This window comes from Phalangium opilio, unplaced genomic scaffold, assembly GCF_054372755.1.
Source record: "Phalangium opilio isolate 3A_F unplaced genomic scaffold, DU_Popi_V2 ptg000002l_1, whole genome shotgun sequence".
Lineage (NCBI taxonomy): Eukaryota > Metazoa > Arthropoda > Arachnida > Opiliones > Phalangiidae > Phalangium > Phalangium opilio.
The window spans coordinates 10,698,935-10,719,449 of record NW_028324144.1 but is presented as its reverse complement, the minus strand read 5'-3'; the positions used below and the strand labels follow the sequence as shown (position 1 = coordinate 10,719,449).

The 20,515-nt window shown below is 32.0% G+C and overlaps 53 non-coding genes across 53 annotated transcripts; all 53 read right to left on the bottom strand.

The window, feature by feature from the left end:
- Nucleotides 1-867: 867 nt before the first annotated feature.
- Nucleotides 868-938, bottom strand: TRNAG-GCC (transfer RNA glycine (anticodon GCC)). The gene has a single exon. It is a non-coding gene; the product is annotated as a tRNA-Gly (tRNA).
- Nucleotides 939-1,170: 232 nt separating this feature from the next.
- TRNAG-GCC (transfer RNA glycine (anticodon GCC)) lies at nucleotides 1,171-1,241 on the bottom strand. Its single transcript has one exon. It is a non-coding gene; the product is annotated as a tRNA-Gly (tRNA).
- A 534-nt stretch (nucleotides 1,242-1,775) lies between these two features.
- TRNAG-GCC (transfer RNA glycine (anticodon GCC)) lies at nucleotides 1,776-1,846 on the bottom strand. Its single transcript has one exon. It is a non-coding gene; the product is annotated as a tRNA-Gly (tRNA).
- Nucleotides 1,847-2,094: 248 nt separating this feature from the next.
- On the bottom strand, nucleotides 2,095-2,165 carry TRNAG-GCC (transfer RNA glycine (anticodon GCC)). Its single transcript has one exon. It is a non-coding gene; the product is annotated as a tRNA-Gly (tRNA).
- A 232-nt stretch (nucleotides 2,166-2,397) lies between these two features.
- TRNAG-GCC (transfer RNA glycine (anticodon GCC)) lies at nucleotides 2,398-2,468 on the bottom strand. The gene has a single exon. It is a non-coding gene; the product is annotated as a tRNA-Gly (tRNA).
- Nucleotides 2,469-2,699: 231 nt separating this feature from the next.
- On the bottom strand, nucleotides 2,700-2,770 carry TRNAG-GCC (transfer RNA glycine (anticodon GCC)). Its single transcript has one exon. It is a non-coding gene; the product is annotated as a tRNA-Gly (tRNA).
- Nucleotides 2,771-3,002: 232 nt separating this feature from the next.
- On the bottom strand, nucleotides 3,003-3,073 carry TRNAG-UCC (transfer RNA glycine (anticodon UCC)). Its single transcript has one exon. It is a non-coding gene; the product is annotated as a tRNA-Gly (tRNA).
- A 535-nt stretch (nucleotides 3,074-3,608) lies between these two features.
- On the bottom strand, nucleotides 3,609-3,679 carry TRNAG-GCC (transfer RNA glycine (anticodon GCC)). Its single transcript has one exon. It is a non-coding gene; the product is annotated as a tRNA-Gly (tRNA).
- Nucleotides 3,680-3,911: 232 nt separating this feature from the next.
- Nucleotides 3,912-3,982, bottom strand: TRNAG-UCC (transfer RNA glycine (anticodon UCC)). Its single transcript has one exon. It is a non-coding gene; the product is annotated as a tRNA-Gly (tRNA).
- A 535-nt stretch (nucleotides 3,983-4,517) lies between these two features.
- On the bottom strand, nucleotides 4,518-4,588 carry TRNAG-UCC (transfer RNA glycine (anticodon UCC)). Its single transcript has one exon. It is a non-coding gene; the product is annotated as a tRNA-Gly (tRNA).
- A 535-nt stretch (nucleotides 4,589-5,123) lies between these two features.
- TRNAG-GCC (transfer RNA glycine (anticodon GCC)) lies at nucleotides 5,124-5,194 on the bottom strand. The gene has a single exon. It is a non-coding gene; the product is annotated as a tRNA-Gly (tRNA).
- Nucleotides 5,195-5,426: 232 nt separating this feature from the next.
- Nucleotides 5,427-5,497, bottom strand: TRNAG-UCC (transfer RNA glycine (anticodon UCC)). The gene has a single exon. It is a non-coding gene; the product is annotated as a tRNA-Gly (tRNA).
- A 232-nt stretch (nucleotides 5,498-5,729) lies between these two features.
- Nucleotides 5,730-5,800, bottom strand: TRNAG-GCC (transfer RNA glycine (anticodon GCC)). The gene has a single exon. It is a non-coding gene; the product is annotated as a tRNA-Gly (tRNA).
- A 232-nt stretch (nucleotides 5,801-6,032) lies between these two features.
- Nucleotides 6,033-6,103, bottom strand: TRNAG-ACC (transfer RNA glycine (anticodon ACC)). The gene has a single exon. It is a non-coding gene; the product is annotated as a tRNA-Gly (tRNA).
- A 231-nt stretch (nucleotides 6,104-6,334) lies between these two features.
- On the bottom strand, nucleotides 6,335-6,405 carry TRNAG-GCC (transfer RNA glycine (anticodon GCC)). The gene has a single exon. It is a non-coding gene; the product is annotated as a tRNA-Gly (tRNA).
- A 535-nt stretch (nucleotides 6,406-6,940) lies between these two features.
- On the bottom strand, nucleotides 6,941-7,011 carry TRNAG-GCC (transfer RNA glycine (anticodon GCC)). Its single transcript has one exon. It is a non-coding gene; the product is annotated as a tRNA-Gly (tRNA).
- Nucleotides 7,012-7,243: 232 nt separating this feature from the next.
- TRNAG-ACC (transfer RNA glycine (anticodon ACC)) lies at nucleotides 7,244-7,314 on the bottom strand. The gene has a single exon. It is a non-coding gene; the product is annotated as a tRNA-Gly (tRNA).
- Nucleotides 7,315-7,544: 230 nt separating this feature from the next.
- Nucleotides 7,545-7,615, bottom strand: TRNAG-GCC (transfer RNA glycine (anticodon GCC)). The gene has a single exon. It is a non-coding gene; the product is annotated as a tRNA-Gly (tRNA).
- Nucleotides 7,616-7,847: 232 nt separating this feature from the next.
- On the bottom strand, nucleotides 7,848-7,918 carry TRNAG-ACC (transfer RNA glycine (anticodon ACC)). Its single transcript has one exon. It is a non-coding gene; the product is annotated as a tRNA-Gly (tRNA).
- Nucleotides 7,919-8,149: 231 nt separating this feature from the next.
- Nucleotides 8,150-8,220, bottom strand: TRNAG-GCC (transfer RNA glycine (anticodon GCC)). Its single transcript has one exon. It is a non-coding gene; the product is annotated as a tRNA-Gly (tRNA).
- Nucleotides 8,221-8,452: 232 nt separating this feature from the next.
- On the bottom strand, nucleotides 8,453-8,523 carry TRNAG-GCC (transfer RNA glycine (anticodon GCC)). Its single transcript has one exon. It is a non-coding gene; the product is annotated as a tRNA-Gly (tRNA).
- A 230-nt stretch (nucleotides 8,524-8,753) lies between these two features.
- TRNAG-GCC (transfer RNA glycine (anticodon GCC)) lies at nucleotides 8,754-8,824 on the bottom strand. Its single transcript has one exon. It is a non-coding gene; the product is annotated as a tRNA-Gly (tRNA).
- Nucleotides 8,825-9,056: 232 nt separating this feature from the next.
- On the bottom strand, nucleotides 9,057-9,127 carry TRNAG-GCC (transfer RNA glycine (anticodon GCC)). The gene has a single exon. It is a non-coding gene; the product is annotated as a tRNA-Gly (tRNA).
- Nucleotides 9,128-9,359: 232 nt separating this feature from the next.
- TRNAS-GCU (transfer RNA serine (anticodon GCU)) lies at nucleotides 9,360-9,430 on the bottom strand. The gene has a single exon. It is a non-coding gene; the product is annotated as a tRNA-Ser (tRNA).
- Nucleotides 9,431-9,661: 231 nt separating this feature from the next.
- TRNAG-GCC (transfer RNA glycine (anticodon GCC)) lies at nucleotides 9,662-9,732 on the bottom strand. Its single transcript has one exon. It is a non-coding gene; the product is annotated as a tRNA-Gly (tRNA).
- Nucleotides 9,733-9,963: 231 nt separating this feature from the next.
- TRNAG-GCC (transfer RNA glycine (anticodon GCC)) lies at nucleotides 9,964-10,034 on the bottom strand. The gene has a single exon. It is a non-coding gene; the product is annotated as a tRNA-Gly (tRNA).
- Nucleotides 10,035-10,266: 232 nt separating this feature from the next.
- On the bottom strand, nucleotides 10,267-10,337 carry TRNAV-GAC (transfer RNA valine (anticodon GAC)). The gene has a single exon. It is a non-coding gene; the product is annotated as a tRNA-Val (tRNA).
- Nucleotides 10,338-10,568: 231 nt separating this feature from the next.
- On the bottom strand, nucleotides 10,569-10,639 carry TRNAG-GCC (transfer RNA glycine (anticodon GCC)). Its single transcript has one exon. It is a non-coding gene; the product is annotated as a tRNA-Gly (tRNA).
- A 232-nt stretch (nucleotides 10,640-10,871) lies between these two features.
- On the bottom strand, nucleotides 10,872-10,942 carry TRNAG-GCC (transfer RNA glycine (anticodon GCC)). Its single transcript has one exon. It is a non-coding gene; the product is annotated as a tRNA-Gly (tRNA).
- A 231-nt stretch (nucleotides 10,943-11,173) lies between these two features.
- Nucleotides 11,174-11,244, bottom strand: TRNAG-GCC (transfer RNA glycine (anticodon GCC)). Its single transcript has one exon. It is a non-coding gene; the product is annotated as a tRNA-Gly (tRNA).
- Nucleotides 11,245-11,476: 232 nt separating this feature from the next.
- TRNAG-GCC (transfer RNA glycine (anticodon GCC)) lies at nucleotides 11,477-11,547 on the bottom strand. The gene has a single exon. It is a non-coding gene; the product is annotated as a tRNA-Gly (tRNA).
- Nucleotides 11,548-11,778: 231 nt separating this feature from the next.
- Nucleotides 11,779-11,849, bottom strand: TRNAG-GCC (transfer RNA glycine (anticodon GCC)). The gene has a single exon. It is a non-coding gene; the product is annotated as a tRNA-Gly (tRNA).
- Nucleotides 11,850-12,081: 232 nt separating this feature from the next.
- On the bottom strand, nucleotides 12,082-12,152 carry TRNAG-GCC (transfer RNA glycine (anticodon GCC)). The gene has a single exon. It is a non-coding gene; the product is annotated as a tRNA-Gly (tRNA).
- Nucleotides 12,153-12,383: 231 nt separating this feature from the next.
- On the bottom strand, nucleotides 12,384-12,454 carry TRNAG-GCC (transfer RNA glycine (anticodon GCC)). Its single transcript has one exon. It is a non-coding gene; the product is annotated as a tRNA-Gly (tRNA).
- A 231-nt stretch (nucleotides 12,455-12,685) lies between these two features.
- TRNAG-GCC (transfer RNA glycine (anticodon GCC)) lies at nucleotides 12,686-12,756 on the bottom strand. Its single transcript has one exon. It is a non-coding gene; the product is annotated as a tRNA-Gly (tRNA).
- Nucleotides 12,757-12,988: 232 nt separating this feature from the next.
- TRNAG-GCC (transfer RNA glycine (anticodon GCC)) lies at nucleotides 12,989-13,059 on the bottom strand. Its single transcript has one exon. It is a non-coding gene; the product is annotated as a tRNA-Gly (tRNA).
- Nucleotides 13,060-13,290: 231 nt separating this feature from the next.
- TRNAG-GCC (transfer RNA glycine (anticodon GCC)) lies at nucleotides 13,291-13,361 on the bottom strand. Its single transcript has one exon. It is a non-coding gene; the product is annotated as a tRNA-Gly (tRNA).
- A 232-nt stretch (nucleotides 13,362-13,593) lies between these two features.
- Nucleotides 13,594-13,664, bottom strand: TRNAG-GCC (transfer RNA glycine (anticodon GCC)). Its single transcript has one exon. It is a non-coding gene; the product is annotated as a tRNA-Gly (tRNA).
- Nucleotides 13,665-13,895: 231 nt separating this feature from the next.
- Nucleotides 13,896-13,966, bottom strand: TRNAG-GCC (transfer RNA glycine (anticodon GCC)). Its single transcript has one exon. It is a non-coding gene; the product is annotated as a tRNA-Gly (tRNA).
- A 231-nt stretch (nucleotides 13,967-14,197) lies between these two features.
- TRNAG-GCC (transfer RNA glycine (anticodon GCC)) lies at nucleotides 14,198-14,268 on the bottom strand. The gene has a single exon. It is a non-coding gene; the product is annotated as a tRNA-Gly (tRNA).
- A 232-nt stretch (nucleotides 14,269-14,500) lies between these two features.
- Nucleotides 14,501-14,571, bottom strand: TRNAG-GCC (transfer RNA glycine (anticodon GCC)). The gene has a single exon. It is a non-coding gene; the product is annotated as a tRNA-Gly (tRNA).
- Nucleotides 14,572-14,803: 232 nt separating this feature from the next.
- TRNAG-GCC (transfer RNA glycine (anticodon GCC)) lies at nucleotides 14,804-14,874 on the bottom strand. The gene has a single exon. It is a non-coding gene; the product is annotated as a tRNA-Gly (tRNA).
- A 230-nt stretch (nucleotides 14,875-15,104) lies between these two features.
- Nucleotides 15,105-15,175, bottom strand: TRNAG-GCC (transfer RNA glycine (anticodon GCC)). Its single transcript has one exon. It is a non-coding gene; the product is annotated as a tRNA-Gly (tRNA).
- Nucleotides 15,176-15,407: 232 nt separating this feature from the next.
- TRNAG-GCC (transfer RNA glycine (anticodon GCC)) lies at nucleotides 15,408-15,478 on the bottom strand. Its single transcript has one exon. It is a non-coding gene; the product is annotated as a tRNA-Gly (tRNA).
- An 839-nt stretch (nucleotides 15,479-16,317) lies between these two features.
- On the bottom strand, nucleotides 16,318-16,388 carry TRNAG-GCC (transfer RNA glycine (anticodon GCC)). The gene has a single exon. It is a non-coding gene; the product is annotated as a tRNA-Gly (tRNA).
- A 242-nt stretch (nucleotides 16,389-16,630) lies between these two features.
- Nucleotides 16,631-16,701, bottom strand: TRNAG-GCC (transfer RNA glycine (anticodon GCC)). Its single transcript has one exon. It is a non-coding gene; the product is annotated as a tRNA-Gly (tRNA).
- A 535-nt stretch (nucleotides 16,702-17,236) lies between these two features.
- Nucleotides 17,237-17,307, bottom strand: TRNAG-GCC (transfer RNA glycine (anticodon GCC)). Its single transcript has one exon. It is a non-coding gene; the product is annotated as a tRNA-Gly (tRNA).
- A 536-nt stretch (nucleotides 17,308-17,843) lies between these two features.
- TRNAG-GCC (transfer RNA glycine (anticodon GCC)) lies at nucleotides 17,844-17,914 on the bottom strand. Its single transcript has one exon. It is a non-coding gene; the product is annotated as a tRNA-Gly (tRNA).
- Nucleotides 17,915-18,146: 232 nt separating this feature from the next.
- Nucleotides 18,147-18,217, bottom strand: TRNAG-GCC (transfer RNA glycine (anticodon GCC)). Its single transcript has one exon. It is a non-coding gene; the product is annotated as a tRNA-Gly (tRNA).
- A 535-nt stretch (nucleotides 18,218-18,752) lies between these two features.
- TRNAG-GCC (transfer RNA glycine (anticodon GCC)) lies at nucleotides 18,753-18,823 on the bottom strand. The gene has a single exon. It is a non-coding gene; the product is annotated as a tRNA-Gly (tRNA).
- Nucleotides 18,824-19,359: 536 nt separating this feature from the next.
- TRNAG-GCC (transfer RNA glycine (anticodon GCC)) lies at nucleotides 19,360-19,430 on the bottom strand. The gene has a single exon. It is a non-coding gene; the product is annotated as a tRNA-Gly (tRNA).
- A 233-nt stretch (nucleotides 19,431-19,663) lies between these two features.
- TRNAG-GCC (transfer RNA glycine (anticodon GCC)) lies at nucleotides 19,664-19,734 on the bottom strand. Its single transcript has one exon. It is a non-coding gene; the product is annotated as a tRNA-Gly (tRNA).
- A 232-nt stretch (nucleotides 19,735-19,966) lies between these two features.
- Nucleotides 19,967-20,037, bottom strand: TRNAG-GCC (transfer RNA glycine (anticodon GCC)). Its single transcript has one exon. It is a non-coding gene; the product is annotated as a tRNA-Gly (tRNA).
- Nucleotides 20,038-20,515: the final 478 nt, after the last annotated feature.

The window sequence follows — 20,515 nt, the reverse complement described above, 5'->3', positions numbered from 1 at the left end:
CCAAGCCTTAAAAACAAAACGATAAGAGTTTTTCCAGTTGTCTGAAGCGCAGATATTATTTTTTTCTATTGAATTTTAAAGACAATCCGTATTTTACTACTCTTTAGAATTTAATTCAATCACCTGATTTTACTGCTAATGGATTAGTTTCCTATAAATTAATTGAAATAAAAAATGACTTATCTCAGATTTTTCAACAACAATTCCTTTTTCCTGAAATATTTTATCATGAATTTATTATTTTGAGGGATATCGTGTAAATTTAATCAAATTGACACTTTATTTTTTAATTTCCGAGAATTTTCCTTTCAAAAGGTTTCAAACACATCAAGTTTTCATAATGTTGTCAACTAAATAGCAACTCAATATACACAGTTCAATAATTGTGACTGTGCTTAAAGAAGAAACGAACCCGTTTATCAAAAATTAGAAAGGTGATAACAGCCCCCCTTTGTATTCTAAAATACCGCATAAAATACATTATTAATGAGGGAATTATTTGAAAATTAAAGTACGTTCTCCATTGAAAAGAAAAAATTTCATGATAAAATGTTTCAGGAAAATGGAATTGTTGTTGAAAAATTTGAGATAAGTAATTTTTTATTTCAATTAATTTATAGGAAACTAATCCATTAGCAGTAAAATCAGGTGATTGAATTCTAAAGAGTAGTAAAATACGGATTGTCTTTAAAATTCAATAGAAAAAAATAATATCTGCGCTTCAGACAACTGGAAAAACTCTTATCGTTTTGTTTTTAAGGCTTGGGCAAACCAAGTCTTTTTTATATAATATATTCCCAAGACCCTGAAGTAAGGATAATACAATTTAAACACAATATCGTTATGCATCAAATGATGACCAAAACATGCATCGGCCGGGAATCGAACCCGGATCACCCACGTGGCAGGCGAGAATTCTACCATTGAACCACCGATGCTCTACAAAGAGTAGAATATGGAAAGAATGGTATTTCACCTGAATATTTGATAATCAAACCAAATATTTCTTTGAATTATTATCCCAAATAATATTTTAAGAAGGGTTTATCAATTTAAAAATTATTATTTTACATACTTTTCGTAATTTTTTTATTAATTTCGAAAGACCCTGAAGTAAGGATAATAGAATTTAAACACAATATCGTTATGCATCAAATGACGACCAAAACATGCATCGGCCGGGAATCGAACCCGGATCTCCCGCGTGGCAGGCGAGAATTATACCATTGAACCACCGAGGCTCTGCCAAGAGTAGAATATGGAAAAATGGTATTTCACCTGAATATTTGATAATCAAACCAAATATTTCTTTGAATTATTATCTCAAATATTATTTTTGGAAGGATTTATCAATTTAACAATTATCATTTTACTTAATTTTCGTAATTTTTTTAATATATTCCCAAGACCCTGAAGTAAGGATAATACAATTTAAACACAATATCGTTATGCATCAAATGATGAACAAAACATGCATCGGCCGGGAATCGAACCCGGATCTCCCGCGTGGCAGAAGATAATTCTACTATTGAACCATCGATGCTCTGCAAAGAGTAGAATATGGAAAGAATGTTATTTCACCTGAATATTTTATAATCAAACCAAATATTTCTTTGAATTGTTATCTCAAATAATATTTTTAGAAGGATTTATCAATTTAACAATTATCATTTTACTTAATTTTCGTAATTTGTTTATTAATTTCGAAAGACCCTGAAGTAAGGATAATACAATTTAAACACAATATCGTTATGCATCAAATGACGACCAAAACATGCATCGGCCGGGAATCGAACCCAGATCTCCCGCGTGGCAGGCGAGAATTCTACCATTGAACCACCGAGGCTCTGCCAAGAGTAGAATATGGAAAGATTGTTTATTCACCTGTATATTTGATAATCAAACCAAATATTTCTTTGAATTATTATCTCAAATAATATTTTAAGAAGGGTTTATCAATTTAAAAATTATTATTTTAGATACTTTTCGTAATTTTTTTATTAATTTCGAAAGACCCTGAAGTAAGGATAATACAATTTAAACACAATATCGTTATGCATCAATATCGTTATGCATCAAATGACGACGAAAACATGCATCGGCCGGGAATCGAACCCAGATCTCCCGCGTGGCAGGCGAGAATTCTACCATTGAACCACCGATGCTCTGCAAAGAGTAGAATATGGAAAGAATGGTATTTCACCTGAATATTTGATAATCAATCCAAATATTTCTTTGAACTATTATCTCAAAAAATATTTTTAGAAGGGTTTATCAATTTAAAAATTATTATTTTACATACTTTTCGTAATTTTTTTATTAATTTCGAAAGACCCTGAAGTAATGATAATACAATTTAAACACAATATCGTTATGCATCAAATGACGACCAAAACATGCATCGGCCGGGAATCGAACCCGGATCTCCCGCGTGGCAGGCGAGAATTCTACCATTGAACCACCAAGGCCCTGCCAAAAGTAAAATATGGAAAAATGGTTTTTCACCTGAATATTTGATAATCAAACCAAATATTTCTTTGAATTATTATCTCAAATAATATTTTTAGAAGGTTTTATCAATTTAAAAATTATGATTTTACATACTTTTCGTAATTTTTTTATTAATTTCGAATGACCCTGAAGTAAGGATATTGGAATTTAAACACAATATCGTTATGCATCAAATGACGACCAAAACATTCATCGGCCGGGAATCGAACCCGGATCTCCCGCGTGGCAGGCGAGAATTCTACCATTGAACCACCGATGCTCTGCAAAGAGTAGAATATGGAAAGAATGTTATTTCACCTGAATATTTGATATGCAAACCAAATATTTCTTTGAATTATTATCTCAAATAATATTTTAAGAAGGGTTTATCAATTTAAAAATTATTATTTTACATAATTTTCTTAATTTTTTTATTAATTTCGAAAGACCCTGAAGTAAGGATAATACAATTTAAACACAATATCGTTATGCATAAAATGACGACCAAAACACGCATCGGCCGGGAATCGAACCCGGATCTCCCGCGTGGAAGGCGAAAATTCTACCATTGAACCACCGATGCTCTGCAAAGAGTAGAATATGGAAAGAATGGTATTTCACCTGAATATTTGATAATCAAATCAAATATTTCTTTGAATTATTATCTCAAATATTATTTTTAGAAGGATTTATCAATTTAACAATTATCATTTTACTTAATTTTCGTAATTTTTTTAATATATTCCCAAGACCCTGAAGTAAGGATAATACAATTTAAACACAATATCGTTATGCATCAAATGATGACCAAAACATGCATCGGCCGGGAATCGAACCCGGATCTCCCGCGTGGCAGAAGAGAATTCTACCATTGAACCATCGATGCTCTGCAAAGAGTAGAATATGGAAAGAATGTTATTTCACCTGAATATTTTATAATCAAACCAAATATTTCTTTGAATTGTTATCTCAAATAATATTTTTAGAAGGATTTATCAATTTAACAATTATCATTTTACTTAATTTTCGTAATTTTTTTATTAATTTCGAACGACCCTGAAGTAAGGATAATACAATTTAAACACAATATCGTTATGCATCAAATGACGACCAAAACATGCATCGGCCGGGAATCGAACCCGGATCTCCCGCGTGGCAGGCGAGAATTCTACCATTGAACCACCGAGGCTCTGCCAAGAGTAGAATATGGAAAGAATGTTTATTCACCTGTATATTTGATAATCAAACCAAATATTTCTTTCAATTATTATCTCAAATAATATTTTAAGAAGGGTTTATCAATTTAAAAATTATTATTTCACATACTTTTCGTAATTTTTTTATTAATTTCGAAAGACCCTGAAGTAAGGATAATACAATTTAAACACAATATCGTTATGCATCAAATGACGACCAAAACATGCATCGGCCGGGAATCGAACCCGGATCTCCCGCGTGGAAGGCGAAAATTCTACCATTGAACCACCGATGCTCTGCAAAGAGTAGAATATGGAAAGAATGGTATTTCACCTGAATATTTGATAATCAAATCAAATATTTCTTTGAATTATTATCTCAAATATTATTTTTAGAAGGATTTATCAATTAAACAATTATCATTTTACTTAATTTTCGTAATTTTTTTAATATATTCCCAAGACCCTGAAGTAAGGATAATACAATTTAAACACAATATCGTTATGCATCAAATGATGACCAAAACATGCATCGGCCGGGAATCGAACCCGGATCTCCCGCGTGGCAGAAGAGAATTCTACCATTGAACCATCGATGCTCTGCAAAGAGTAGAATATGGAAAGAATGTTATTTCACCTGAATATTTTATAATCAAACCAAATATTTCTTTGAATTGTTATCTCAAATAATATTTTTAGAAGGATTTATCAATTTAACAATTATCATTTTACTTAATTTTCGTAATTTTTTTATTAATTTCGAAAGACCCTGAAGTAAGGATAATACAATTTAAACACAATATCGTTATGCATAAAATGACGACCAAAACACGCATCGGCCGGGAATCGAACCCGGATCTCCCGCGTGGAAGGCGAAAATTCTACCATTGAACCACCGATGCTCTGCAAAGAGTAGAATATGGAAAGAATGGTATTTCACCTGAATATTTGATAATCAAATCAAATATTTCTTTGAATTATTATCTCAAATATTATTTTTAGAAGGATTTATCAATTTAACAATTATCATTTTACTTAATTTTCGTAATTTTTTTAATATATTCCCAAGACCCTGAAGTAAGGATAATACAATTTAAACACAATATCGTTATGCATCAAATGATGACCAAAACATGCATCGGCCGGGAATCGAACCCGGATCTCCCGCGTGGCAGAAGAGAATTCTACCATTGAACCATCGATGCTCTGCAAAGAGTAGAATATGGAAAGAATGTTATTTCACCTGAATATTTTATAATCAAACCAAATATTTCTTTGAATTGTTATCTCAAATAATATTTTTAGAAGGATTTATCAATTTAACAATTATCATTTTACTTAATTTTCGTAATTTTTTTATTAATTTCGAAAGACCCTGAAGTAAGGATAATACAATTTAAACACAATATCGTTATGCATCAAATGACGACCAAAACATGCATCGGCCGGGAATCGAACCCGGATCTCCCGCGTGGCAGGCGAGAATTCTACCATTGAACCACCGAGGCTCTGCCAAGAGTAGAATATGGAAAGAATGTTTATTCACCTGTATATTTGATAATCAAACCAAATATTTCTTTCAATTATTATCTCAAATAATATTTTAAGAAGGGTTTATCAATTTAAAAATTATTATTTCACATACTTTTCGTAATTTTTTTATTAATTTCGAAAGACCCTGAAGTAAGGATAATACAATTTAAACACAATATCGTTATGCATCAAATGACGACCAAAACACGCATCGGCCGGGAATCGAACCCGGATCTCCCGCGTGGAAGGCGAAAATTCTACCATTGAACCACCGATGCTCTGCAAAGAGTAGAATATGGAAAGAATGGTATTTCACCTGAATATTTGATAATCAAACCAAATATTTCTTTGAATTATTATCTCAAATATTATTTTTAGAAGGATTTATCAATTTAACAATTATCATTTTACTTAATTTTCGTAATTTTTTTAATATATTCCCAAGACCCTGAAGTAAGGATAATACAATTTAAACACAATATCGTTATGCATCAAATGATGACCAAAACATGCATCGGCCGGGAATCGAACCCGGATCACCCACGTGGCAGGCGAGAATTCTACCATTGAACCACCGATGCTCTACAAAGAGTAGAATATGGAAAGAATGGTATTTCACCTGAATATTTGATAATCAAACCAAATATTTCTTTGAATTATTATCCCAAATAATATTTTAAGAAGGGTTTATCAATTTAAAAATTATTATTTTACATACTTTTCGTAATTTTTTTATTAATTTCGAAAGACCCTGAAGTAAGGATAATACAATTTAAACACAATATCGTTATGCATCAAATGACGACCAAAACATGCATCGGCCGGGAATCGAACCCGGATCTCCCGCGTGGTAGGCGAGAATTCTACCATTTAACCACCGAGGCTCTGCCAAGAGTAGAATATGGAAAGAATGTTATTTCACCTGAATATTTGAAAATCAAACCAAATATTTCTTTGAATTATTATCTCAAATAATTTTATAGAAGAGTTTATCAATTTAAAAATTATCATTTTACTTGATTTTTGTAATTTTTTTATTAATTTCGAAAGACCCTGAAGTAAGGATAATACAATTTAAACACAATATCGTTATGCATCAAATGACGACGAAAACATGCATCGGCCGGGAATCGAACCCGGATATCCCGCGTGGCAGGCGATAATTCTACCATTGAACCACCGATGCTCTGCAAAGAGTAGAATATGGAAAGAATGGTATTTCACCTGAATATTTGATAATCAAATCAAATATTTCTTTGAATTATTATCTCAAATATTATTTTTAGAAGGATTTATCGATTTAACAATTATCATTTTTCTTAATTTTCGTAATTTTTTTAATATATTCCCAAGACCCTGAAGTAAGGATAATACAATTTAAACACAATATCGTTATGCATCAAATGATGACCAAAACATGCATCGGCCGGGAATCGAACCCGGATCTCCCGCGTGGCAGAAGAGAATTCTACCATTGAACCATCGATGCTCTGCAAAGAGTAGAATATGGAAAGAATGTTATTTCACCTGAATATTTTATAATCAAACCAAATATTTCTTTGAATTGTTATCTCAAATAATATTTTTAGAAGGATTTATCAATTTAACAATTATCATTTTACTTAATTTTCGTAATTTTTTTATTAATTTCGAAAGACCCTGAAGTAAGGATAATACAATTTAAACACAATATCGTTATGCATCAAATGACGACGAAAACATGCATCGGCCGGGAATCGAACCCGGATCTCCCGCGTGGCAGGCGATATTTCTACCATTGAACCACCGATGCTCTGCAAAGAGTAGAATATGGAAAGAATGGTATTTCACCTGAATATTTGATAATCAAACCAAATATTTCTTTGAATTATTATCTCAAAAAATATTTTTAGAATGGTTTATCAATTTAAAAATTATTATTTTACATACTTTTCGTAATTTTTTTATTAATTTCGAAAGACCCTGAAGTAATGATAATACAATTTAAACATAATATCGTTATGCATCAAATGACGACCAAAACATGCATCGGCCGGGAACCGAACCCGGATCTCCCGCGTGGTAGGCGAGAATTCTACCATTGAACCACCAAGGCTCTGCCAAGAGTAAAATATGGAAAAATGGTTTTGCACCTGAATATTTGATAATCAAACAAATATTTCTTTGAATTATTATCTCAAATAATATTTTTAGAAGGGTTTATCAATTTAAAAATTATGATTTTACATACTTTTCGTAATTTTTTTATTAATTTTGAATGACCCTGAAGTAAGGATATTGGAATTTAAACACAATATCGTTATGCATCAAATGACGACCAAAACACGCATCGGCCGGGAATCGAACCCGGATCTTCCGCGTGGCAGGCGATAATTCTACCATTGAACCACCGATGCTCTGCAAAGAGTAGAATATGGAAAGAATGTTATTTCACCTGAATATTTGATAATCAAACCAAATATTTCTTTGAATTATTATCTCAAATAATATTTTAAGAAGGGTTTATCAATTTAAAAATTATTATTTTACATAATTTTCTTAATTTTTTTATTAATTTCGAAAGACCCTGAAGTAAGGATAATACAATTTAAACACAATATCGTTATGCATCAAATGACGACCAAAACATGCATCGGCCGGGAATCGAACCCGGATCTCCCGCGTGGTAGGCGAGAATTCTACCATTTAACCACCGAGGCTCTGCCAAGAGTAGAATATGGAAAGAATGTTATTTCACCTGAATATTTGAAAATCAAACCAAATATTTCTTTGAATTATTATCTCAAATAATTTTATAGAAGAGTTTATCAATTTAAAAATTATCATTTTACTTGATTTTCGTAATTTTTTTATTAATTTCGAAAGACCCTGAAGTAAGGATAATACAATTTAAACACAATATCGTTATGCATCAAATGACGACGAAAACATGCATCGGCCGGGAATCGAACCCGGATCTCCCGCATGGCAGGCGATAATTCTACCATTGAACCACCGATGCTCTGCAAAGAGTAGAATATGGAAAGAATGGTATTTCACCTGAATATTTGATAATCAAACCAAATATTTCTTTGAATTATTATCTCAAAAAATATTTTTAGAATGGTTTATCAATTTAAAAATTATTATTTTACATACTTTTCGTAATTTTTTTATTAATTTCGAAAGACCCTGAAGTAATGATAATACAATTTAAACACAATGTCGTTATGCATCAAATGACGACCAAAACATGCATCGGCCGGGAATCGAACCCGGATCTCCCGCGTGGCAGGCGAGAATTCTACCATTGAACCACCAAGGCTCTGCCAAGAGTAAAATATGGAAAAATGGTTTTGCACCTGAATATTTGATAATCAAACAAATATTTCTTTGAATTATTATCTCAAATAATATTTTTAGAAGGGTTTATCAATTTAAAAATTATGATTTTACATACTTTTCGTAATTTTTTTATTAATTTCGAATGACCCTGAAGTAATGATAATACAATTTAAACACAATATCGTTATGCATCAAATGACGACGAAAACATGCATCGGCCGGGAATCGAACCCGGATCTCCCGCGTGGCAGGCGATAATTCTACCATTGAACCACCGATACTCTGCAAAGAGTAGAATATGGAAAGAATGGTATTTCACCTGAATATTTGATAATCAAACCAAATATTTCTTTGAATTATTATCTCAAAAAAAATTTTTAGAAGGGTTTATCAATTTAAAAATTATTATTTTACATACTTTTCGTAATTTTTTTATTAATTTCGAAAGACCCTAAAGTAATGATAATACAATTTAAACACAATATCGTTATGCATCAAATGACGACCAAAACATGCATCGGCCGGGAATCGAACCCGGATCTCCCGCGTGGCAGGCGAGAATTCTACCATTGAACCACCGATGCTCTGCAAAGAGTAGAATATGGAAAGAATGTTATTTCACCTGAATATTTGATAATCAAAAGAAATATTTCTTTGAATTATTATCTCAAATAATATTTTAAGAAGGGTTTATCAATTTAAAAATTATTATTTTACATAATTTTCTTAATTTTTTTATTAATTTCGAAAGACCCTGAAGTAAGGATAATACAATTTAAACACAATATCGTTATGCATCAAATGACGACCAAAACATGCATCGGCCGGGAATCGAACCCGGATCTCCCGCGTAGCAGGCGAGAATTCTACCATTGAACCACCGAGGCTCTGCCAAGAGTAGAATATGGAAAGAATGTTATTTCACCTAAATATTTGAAAATCAAACCAAATATTTCTTTGAATTATTATCTCAAATAATTTTATAGAAGAGTTTATCAATTTAAAAATTATCATTTTACTTGATTTTCGTAATTTTTTTATTAATTTCGAAAGACCCTGAAGTAAGGATAATACAATTTAAACACAATATCGTTATGCATCAAATGACGACCAAAACATGCATCAGCCGGGAATCGAACCTGGATCTCCCGCGTGGCAGGCGAGAATTCTACCAATGAACCACCGATGCTCTGCGAAGAGTAGAATATGGAAAGAATGTTATTTCACCTGAATATTTGAAAATCAAACCAAATATTTCTTTGAATTATTATCTCAAATAATTTTATAGAAGAGTTTATCAATTTAAAAATTATCATTTTACTTAATTTTCGTAATTATTTTATTAATTTCGAAAGACCCTGAAGTAAGGATAATACAATTTAAACACAATATCGTTATGCATCAAATGACGACCAAAACATGCATCGGCCGGTAATCGAACCCGGATCTCCCGCGTGGCAGGCGAGAATTCTACCATTGAACCACCGAGGCTCTGCCAAGAGTAGAATATGGAAAGAATGTTTATTCACCTGTATATTTGATAATCAAACCAAATATTTCTTTGAATTATTATCTCAAAAAATATTTTTAGAAGGGTTTATCAATTTAAAAATTATTATTTTACATACTTTTCGTAATTTTTTTATTAATTTCGAAAGACCCTGAAGTAATGATGATACAATTTAAACACAATATCGTTATGCATCAAATGACGACCAAAACATGCATCGGCCGGGAATCGAACCCGGATCTCCCGCGTGTCAGGCGAGAATTCTACCATTGAACCACCAAGGCTCTGCCAAGAGTAGAATATGGAAAGAATGTTATTTCACCTGAATATTTGAAAATCAAACCAAATATTTCTTTGAATAATTATCTCAAATAATTTTATAGAAGAGTTTATCAATTTAAAAATTATCATTTTACTTAATTTTCGTAATTTTTTTATTAATTTCGAAAGACCCTGAAGTAAGGATAATACAATTTAAACACAATATCGTTATGCATCAAATGACGACGAAAACATGCATCGGCCGGGAATCGAACCCGGATCTCCCGCGTGGCAGGCGATAATTCTACCATTGAACCACCGATGCTCTGCAAAGAGTAGAATATGGAAAGAATGGTATTTCACCTAAATATTTGATAATCAAACCAAATATTTCTTTGAATTATTATCTCAAAAAATATTTTTAGAAGGGTTTATCAATTTAAAAATTATTATTTTACATACTTTTCGTAATTTTTTTATTAATTTCGAAAGACCCTAAAGTAATGATAATACAATTTAAACACAATATCGTTATGCATCAAATGACGACCAAAACATGCATCGGCCGGGAATCGAACCCGGATCTCCCGCGTGGCAGGCGAGAATTCTACCATTGAACCACCAAGGCTCTGCCAAGAGTAAAATATGGAAAAATGGTTTTGCACCTGAATATTTGATAATCAAACCAAATATTTCTTTGAATTATTATCTCAAATAATATTTTTAGAAGGGTTTATCAATTTAAAAATTATGATTTTACATACTTTTCGTAATTTTTTTATTAATTTCGAATGACCCTGAAGTAAAGATATTGGAATTTAAACACAATATCGTTATGCATCAAATGACGACCAAAACATGCATCGGCCGGGAATCGAACCCGGATCTCCCGCGTGGCAGGCGAGAATTCTACCATTGAACCACCGATGCTCTGCAAAGAGTAGAATATGGAAAGAATGTTATTTCACCTGAATATTTGATAATCAAAAGAAATATTTCTTTGAATTATTATCTCAAATAATATTTTAAGAAGGGTTTATCAATTTAAAAATTATTATTTTACATAATTTTCTTAATTTTTTTATTAATTTCGAAAGACCCTGAAGTAAGGATAATACAATTTAAACACAATATCGTTATGCATCAAATGACGACCAAAACATGCATCGGCCGGGAATTGAACCCGGATCTCCCGCGTGGCAGGCGAGAATTCTACCATTGAACCACCAAGGCTCTGCCAAGAGTAGAATATGGAAAGAATGTTATTTCACCTGAATATTTGAAAATCAAACCAAATATTTCTTTGAATAATTATCTCAAATAATTTTATAGAAGAGTTTATCAATTTAAAAATTATCATTTTACTTAATTTTCGTAATTTTTTTATTAATTTCGAATGACCCTGAAGTAAAGATATTGGAATTTAAACACAATATCGTTATGCATCAAATGACGACCAAAACATGCATCGGCCGGGAATCGAACCCGGATCTCCCGCGTGGCAGGCGAGAATTCTACCATTGAACCACCGATGCTCTGCAAAGAGTAGAATATGGAAAGAATGTTATTTCACCTGAATATTTGATAATCAAAAGAAATATTTCTTTGAATTATTATCTCAAATAATATTTTAAGAAGGGTTTATCAATTTAAAAATTATTATTTTACATAATTTTCTTAATTTTTTTATTAATTTCGAAAGACCCTGAAGTAAGGATAATACAATTTAAACACAATATCGTTATGCATCAAATGACGACCAAAACATGCATCGGCCGGGAATCGAACCCGGATCTCCCGCGTGGCAGGCGAGAATTCTACCATTGAACCACCGAGGCTCTGCCAAGAGTAGAATATGGAAAGAATGTTATTTCACCTGAATATTTGAAAATCAAACCAAATATTTCTTTGAATAATTATCTCAAATAATTTTATAGAAGAGTTTATCAATTTAAAAATTATCATTTTACTTAATTTTCGTAATTTTTTTATTAATTTCGAATGACCCTGAAGTAAAGATATTGGAATTTAAACACAATATCGTTATGCATCAAATGACGACCGAAACATGCATCGGCCGGGAATCGAACCCGGATCTCCCGCGTGGCAGGCGAGAATTCTACCATTGAACCACCGAGGCTCTGCCAAGAGTAGAATATGGAAAGAATGTTATTTCACCTGAATATTTGAAAATCAAACCAAATATTTCTTTGAATTATTATCTCAAATAATTTTATAGAAGAGTTTATCAATTTAAAAATTATCATTTTACTTAATTTTCGTAATTTTTTTATTAATTTCGAAAGACCCTGAAGTAAGGATAATACAATTTAAACACAATATCGTTATGCATCAAATGACGACCAAAACATGCATCGGCCGGGAATCGAACCCGGATCTCCCGCGTGGCAGGCGATAATTCTACCATTGAACCACCGATGCTCCGCAAAGAGTAGAATATGGAAAGAATGGTATTTCACCTGAATATTTGATAATCAAACCAAATATTTCTTTGAATTATTATCTCAAAAAATATTTTTAGAAGGGTTTATCAATTTAAAAATTATTATTTTACATACTTTTCGTAATTTTTTTATTAATTTCGAAAGACCCTAAAGTAATGATAATACAATTTAAACACAATATCGTTATGCATCAAATGACGACCAAAACATGCATCGGCCGGGAATCGAACCCGGATCTCCCGCGTGGCAGGCGAGAATTCTACCATTGAACCACCAAGGCTCTGCCAAGAGTAAAATATGGAAAAATGGTTTTGCACCTGAATATTTGATAATCAAACCAAATATTTCTTTGAATTATTATTTCAAATAATATTTTTAGAAGGGTTTATCAATTTAAAAATTATGATTTTACATACTTTTCGTAATTTTTTTATTAATTTCGAATGACCCTGAAGTAAAGATATTGGAATTTAAACACAATATCGTTATGCATCAAATGACGACCAAAACATGCATCGGCCGGGAATCGAACCCGGATCTCCCGCGTGGCAGGCGAGAATTCTACCATTGAACCACCGATGCTCTGCAAAGAGTAGAATATGGAAAGAATGTTATTTCACCTGAATATTTGATAATCAAAAGAAATATTTCTTTGAATTATTATCTCAAATAATATTTTAAGAAGGGTTTATCAATTTAAAAATTATTATTTTACATAATTTTCTTAATTTTTTTATTAATTTCGAAAGACCCTGAAGTAAGGATAATACAATTTAAACACAATATCGTTATGCATCAAATGACGACCAAAACATGCATCGGCCGGGAATCGAACCCGGATCTCCCGCGTGGCAGGCGAGAATTCTACCATTGAACCACCGAGGCTCTGCCAAGAGTAGAATATGGAAAGAATGTTATTTCACCTGAATATTTGAAAATCAAACCAAATATTTCTTTGAATAATTATCTCAAATAATTTTATAGAAGAGTTTATCAATTTAAAAATTATCATTTTACTTAATTTTCGTAATTTTTTTATTAATTTCGAATGACCCTGAAGTAAAGATATTGGAATTTAAACACAATATCGTTATGCATCAAATGACGACCAAAACAGGCATCGGCCGGGAATCGAACCCGGATCTCCCGCGTGGCAGGCGAGAATTCTACCATTGAACCACCGAGGCTCTGCCAAGAGTAGAATATGGAAAGAATGTTATTTCACCTGAATATTTGAAAATCAAACCAAATATTTCTTTGAATTATTATCTCAAATAATTTTATAGAAGAGTTTATCAATTTAAAAATTATCATTTTACTTAATTTTCGTAATTTTTTTATTAATTTCGAAAGAACCTGAAGTAAGGATAATACAATTTAAACACAATATCGTTATGCATCAAATGACGACCAAAACATGCATCGGCCGGGAACCGAACCCGGATCTCCCGCGTGGCAGGCGAGAATTCTACCATTGAACCACCGAGGCTCTGCCAAGAGTAGAATATGGAAAGAATGTTTATTCACCTGTATATTTGATAATCAAACCAAATATTTCTTTGAATTATTATCTCAAATAATATTTTAAGAAGGGTTTATCAATTTAAAAATTATGATTTTACATACTTTTCGTAATTTTTTTATTAATTTCGAATGACCCTGAAGTAAGGATATTGGAATTTAAACACAATATCGTTATGCATCAAATGACGACCAAAACATGCATCGGCCGGGAATCGAACCTGGATCTCTCGCGTGGCAGGCGAGAATTCTACCATTGAACCACCGATGCTCTGCAAAGAGTAGAATATGGAAAGAATGTTATTTCACCTGAATATTTGTAAATCAAACCAAATATTTCTTTGAATTATTATCTCAAATAATATTTTAAGAAGGGTTTGTCAATTTAAAAATTATTATTTTACATAATTTTCTTAATTTTTTTATTAATTTCGAAAGGCCCTGAAGTAACGATAATACAATTTAAACACAATATCCTTATGCATCAAATGACGACCAAAACATGCATCGGCCGGGAATGGAACCCGGATCTCCCGCGTGGCAGGCGAGAATTCTACCATTGAACCACCGAGGCTCTGCCAAGAGTAGAATATGGAAAGAATGTTATTTCACCTGAATATTTGATAATCAAACCAAATATTTCTTTGAATTATTATCTCAAATAATTTTATAGAAGAGTTTATCAATTTTAAATTATCATTTTACTTAATTTTCGTAATTTGTTTATTAATTTCGAAAGACCCTGAAGTAAGGATAATACAATTTAAACACAATATCGTTATGCATCAAATGACGACCAAAACATACATCGGCCGGGAATCGAACCCGGATCTCCCGCGTGGCAGGCGAGAATTCTACCATTGAACCACCGATGCTCTACAAAGAGTAGAGTATGGAAAGAATGGTATTTCACCTGAATATTTGATAATTAAACCAAATATTTCTTTGCATTATTATCCCAAATAATATTTTTAGAATGATTTATCAATTTAAAAATTATTATTCTACATACTTTTCGTAATTTTTTTATTAATTTCGAAAGACCCTGAAGTAAGGATATTAAATTTTAAACACAATATCGTTATGCATCAAATGACGACCAAAACATGCATCGGCCGGGAATCGAACCCGGATCTCCCGCGTGGCAGGCGAAAATTCTACCATTGAACCACCGAGGCTCTGCAAAGAGCAGAATATGGAAAGAATGGTATTTCACCTGAATATTTGATAATCAAACCAAATATTTCTTTGAATTATTATCTCAAATAATATTTTTAGAAGGAATTATCAATTTAACAATTATCATTTTACTTATTTTTCGTAATTTTTTTAATATATTCCCTAGACCCTGAAGTAAGGATAATACAATTTAAACACAATATCGTTATGCATCAAATGAAGACCAAAACATGCATCGGCCGGGAATCGAACCCGGATCTCCCACGTGGCAGACGAGAATTCTACCATTGAACCCCCGAGGCTCTGCATAGAGTAGAATATGGAAAGAATGGTATTTCACCTCAATATTTGATAATAAAACCAAATAATTCTTTGAATTATTATCTCAAATAATATTTTAAGAAGGGTTTATCAATTTAAAAATTATAATTTTACTTACTTTTCGTAATTTTTTTATTAATTTCGAAAGACCCTGAAGTAAGGATAATACAATTTAAACACAATATCGTTATGCATCAAGTGACGACCAAAACATGCATCGGCCGGAAATCGAACCTGTATCTCCCGCGTGGCAGGCGAGAATTCTACCAATGAACCACCGATGCTCTGCAAAGAGTAGAATATGGAAAGAATGGTATTTCACCTCAATATTTGAAAATCAAACCAAATATTTCTATGAATTATTATCTCAAATAATATTTTAAGAAGGGTTTATCAATTTAAAAATTATTATTTTACATACTTTTCGTAATTTTTTTTATTAATTTCGAAAGACCCTGAAGTAATGATAATACAATTTGAACACAATATCGTTATGCATCAAATGACGACCAAAACATGCATCGGCCGGGAATCGAACCCGGATCTCCCGCGTGGCAGGCGAGAATTCTACCATTGAACCACCGAGGCTCTGCCAAGAGTAGAATATGGAAAGAATGTTATTTCACCTGAACATTTGATAATCAAACCAAATATTTCTTTGAATTATTATCTCAAATAATATTTTAAGAAGGGTTTATCAATTTAAAAATTATTATTTTACATAATTTTCGTAATTTTTTTATTAATTTCGAAAGACCCTGAAGTAATGATAATACAATTTGAACACAATATCGTTATGCATCAAAATGCATCAAATGACGACCAAAACATGCATCGGCCGGGAATCGAACCCGGATCTCCCGCGTGGCAGGCGAGAATTCTACCATTGAACCACCGAGGCTCTGCCAAGCGTAGAATATGGAAAGAATGTTATTTCACCTGAATATTTGATAATCAAACCAAATATTTCTTTGAATTATTATCTCAAATAATATTTTAAGAAGGGTTTATCAATTTAAAAAATATTATTTTACATAATTTTCGTAATTTTTTTATTTATTTCGAAAGACCCTGAAGTAAGGATATTGGAATTTAAACACAATATCCTTATGCATCAAATGACGACCAAAACATGCATCGGCCGGGAATCGAATCCGGATCTCCCGCGTGGCAGAAGAGAATTCTACCATTGAACCATCGATGCTCTGCAAAGACTAGAATATGGAAAGAATGTCATTTCACCTGAATATTTGATAATCAAACCAAATATTTCTTTGAATTATTATCTCAAATAATATTTTTAGAAGAATTTATCAATTTAACAATTATCATTTTACATACTTTTCGTAATTTTTTTATTAATTTCGAAAGACCCTGAAGTAAGGATAATACAATTTAAACACAATATCGTTATGCATCAAATGACGACCAAAACATGCATCGGCCGGGAATCGAATCCGGATCTCCCGCGTGGCAGGCGAAAATTCTACCATTGAACCACCGAGGCTCTGCATAGAGTAGAATATGGAAAGAATGGTATTTCACCTGAATATTTGATAATCAAACCAAATATTTCTTTGAATTATTATCTCAAATAATTTTTTTTAGAAGGATTTATCAATTTAACAATTATCATTTTACTTATTTTTCGTAATTTTTTTAATATATTCCCAAGACCCTGAATTAAGGATAATACAATTTAAACACAATATCGTTATGCATCAAATGATGACCAAAACATGAATCGGCCGGGAATCGAACCCGGATCTCCCGCGTGGCAGAAGAGAATTCTACCATTGAACCATCGATGCTCTGCAAAGACTAGAATATGGAAAGAATGTCATTTCACCTGAATATTTGATAATCAAACCAAATATTTCTTTGAATTATTATCTCAAATAATATTTTTAGAAGGATTTATCAATTTAACAATTATCATTTTACATACTTTTCGTAATTTTTTTATTAATTTCGAAAGACCCTGAAGTAAGGATAATACAATTTAAACACAATATCGTTATGCATCAAGTGACGACGAAAACATGCATCGGCCGGGAATCGAACCCGGATCTCCCGCTTGGCAGGCGAGAATTCTACCATTGAACCACCGTTGCTCTGCAAAGAGTAGAATATGGAAAGAATGGTATTTCACCTGAATATTTGATAATCAAACCAAATATTTATATGAATTATTATCTCAAATAATATTTTAAGAAGGGTTTATCAATTTAAAAATTATTATTTTACATACTTTTCGTAATTTTTTTATTAATTTCGAAAGACCCTGAAGTAATGATAATACAATTTGAACACAATATCGTTATGCATCAAATGACGACCAAAACATGCATCGGCCGGGAATCGAACCCGGATCTCCCGCGTGGCAGGCGAGAATTCTACCATTGAACCACCGAGGCTCTGCCAAGCGTAGAATATGGAAAGAATGTTATTTCACCTGAATATTTGATAATCAAACCAAATATTTCTTTGAATTATTATCTCAAATAATATTTTAAGAAGGGTTTATCAATTTAAAAAATATTATTTTACATAATTTTCGTAATTTTTTTATTTATTTCGAAAGACCCTGAAGTAAGGATATTGGAATTTAAACACAATATCCTTATGCATCAAATGACGACCAAAACATGCATCGGCCGGGAATCGAATCCGGATCTCCCGCGTGGCAGAAGAGAATTCTACCATTGAACCATCGATGCTCTGCAAAGACTAGAATATGGAAAGAATGTCATTTCACCTGAATATTTGATAATCAAACCAAATATTTCTTTGAATTATTATCTCAAATAATATTTTTAGAAGAATTTATCAATTTAACAATTATCATTTTACATACTTTTCGTAATTTTTTTATTAATTTCGAAAGACCCTGAAGTAAGGATAATACAATTTAAACACAATATCGTTATGCATCAAATGACGACCAAAACATGCATCGGCCGGGAATCGAATCCGGATCTCCCGCGTGGCAGGCGAAAATTCTACCATTGAACCACCGAGGCTCTGCATAGAGTAGAATATGGAAAGAATGGTATTTCACCTGAATATTTGATAATCAAACCAAATATTTCTTTGAATTATTATCTCAAATAATTTTTTTTAGAAGGATTTATCAATTTAACAATTATCATTTTACTTATTTTTCGTAATTTTTTTAATATATTCCCAAGACCCTGAATTAAGGATAATACAATTTAAACACAATATCGTTATGCATCAAATGATGACCAAAACATGAATCGGCCGGGAATCGAACCCGGATCTCCCGCGTGGCAGAAGAGAATTCTACCATTGAACCATCGATGCTCTGCAAAGACTAGAATATGGAAAGAATGTCATTTCACCTGAATATTTGATAATCAAACCAAATATTTCTTTGAATTATTATCTCAAATAATATTTTTAGAAGGATTTATCAATTTAACAATTATCATTTTACATACTTTTCGTAATTTTTTTATTAATTTCGAAAGACCCTGAAGTAAGGATAATACAATTTAAACACAATATCGTTATGCATCAAGTGACGACGAAAACATGCATCGGCCGGGAATCGAACCCGGATCTCCCGCTTGGCAGGCGAGAATTCTACCATTGAACCACCGTTGCTCTGCAAAGAGTAGAATATGGAAAGAATGGTATTTCACCTGAATATTTGATAATCAAACCAAATATTTATATGAATTATTATCTCAAATAATATTTTAAGAAGGGTTTATCAATTTAAAAATTATTATTTTACATACTTTTCGTAATTTTTTTTATTAATTTCGAAAGACCCTGAAGTAAGGATAATACAATTTAAACACAATATCGTTATGCATCAAGTGACGACGAAAACATGCATCGGCCGGGAATCGAACCCGGATCTCCCGCTTGGCAGGCGAGAATTCTACCATTGAACCACCGTTGCTCTGCAAAGAGTAGAATATGGAAAGAATGGTATTTCACCTGAATATTTGATAATCAAACCAAATATTTATATGAATTATTATCTCAAATAATATTTTAAGAAGGGTTTATCAATTTAAAAATTATTATTTTACATACTTTTCGTAATTTTTTTATTAATTTCGAAAGACCCTGAAGTAATGATAATACAATTTGAACACAATATCGTTATGCATCAAATGACGACCAAAACATGCATCGGCCGGGAATCGAACCCGGATCTCCCGCGTGGCAGGCGAGAATTCTACCATTGAACCACCGAGGCTCTGCCAAGCGTAGAATATGGAAAGAATGTTATTTCACCTGAATATTTGATAATCAAACCAAATATTTCTTTGAATTATTATCTCAAATAATATTTTAAGAAGGGTTTATCAATTTAAAAAATATTATTTTACATAATTTTCGTAATTTTTTTATTTATTTCGAAAGACCCTGAAGTAAGGATATTGGAATTTAAACACAATATCCTTATGCATCAAATGACGACCAAAACATGCATCGGCCGGGAATCGAATCCGGATCTCCCGCGTGGCAGAAGAGAATTCTACCATTGAACCATCGATGCTCTGCAAAGACTAGAATATGGAAAGAATGTCATTTCACCTGAATATTTGATAATCAAACCAAATATTTCTTTGAATTATTATCTCAAATAATATTTTTAGAAGAATTTATCAATTTAACAATTATCATTTTACATACTTTTCGTAATTTTTTTATTAATTTCGAAAGACCCTGAA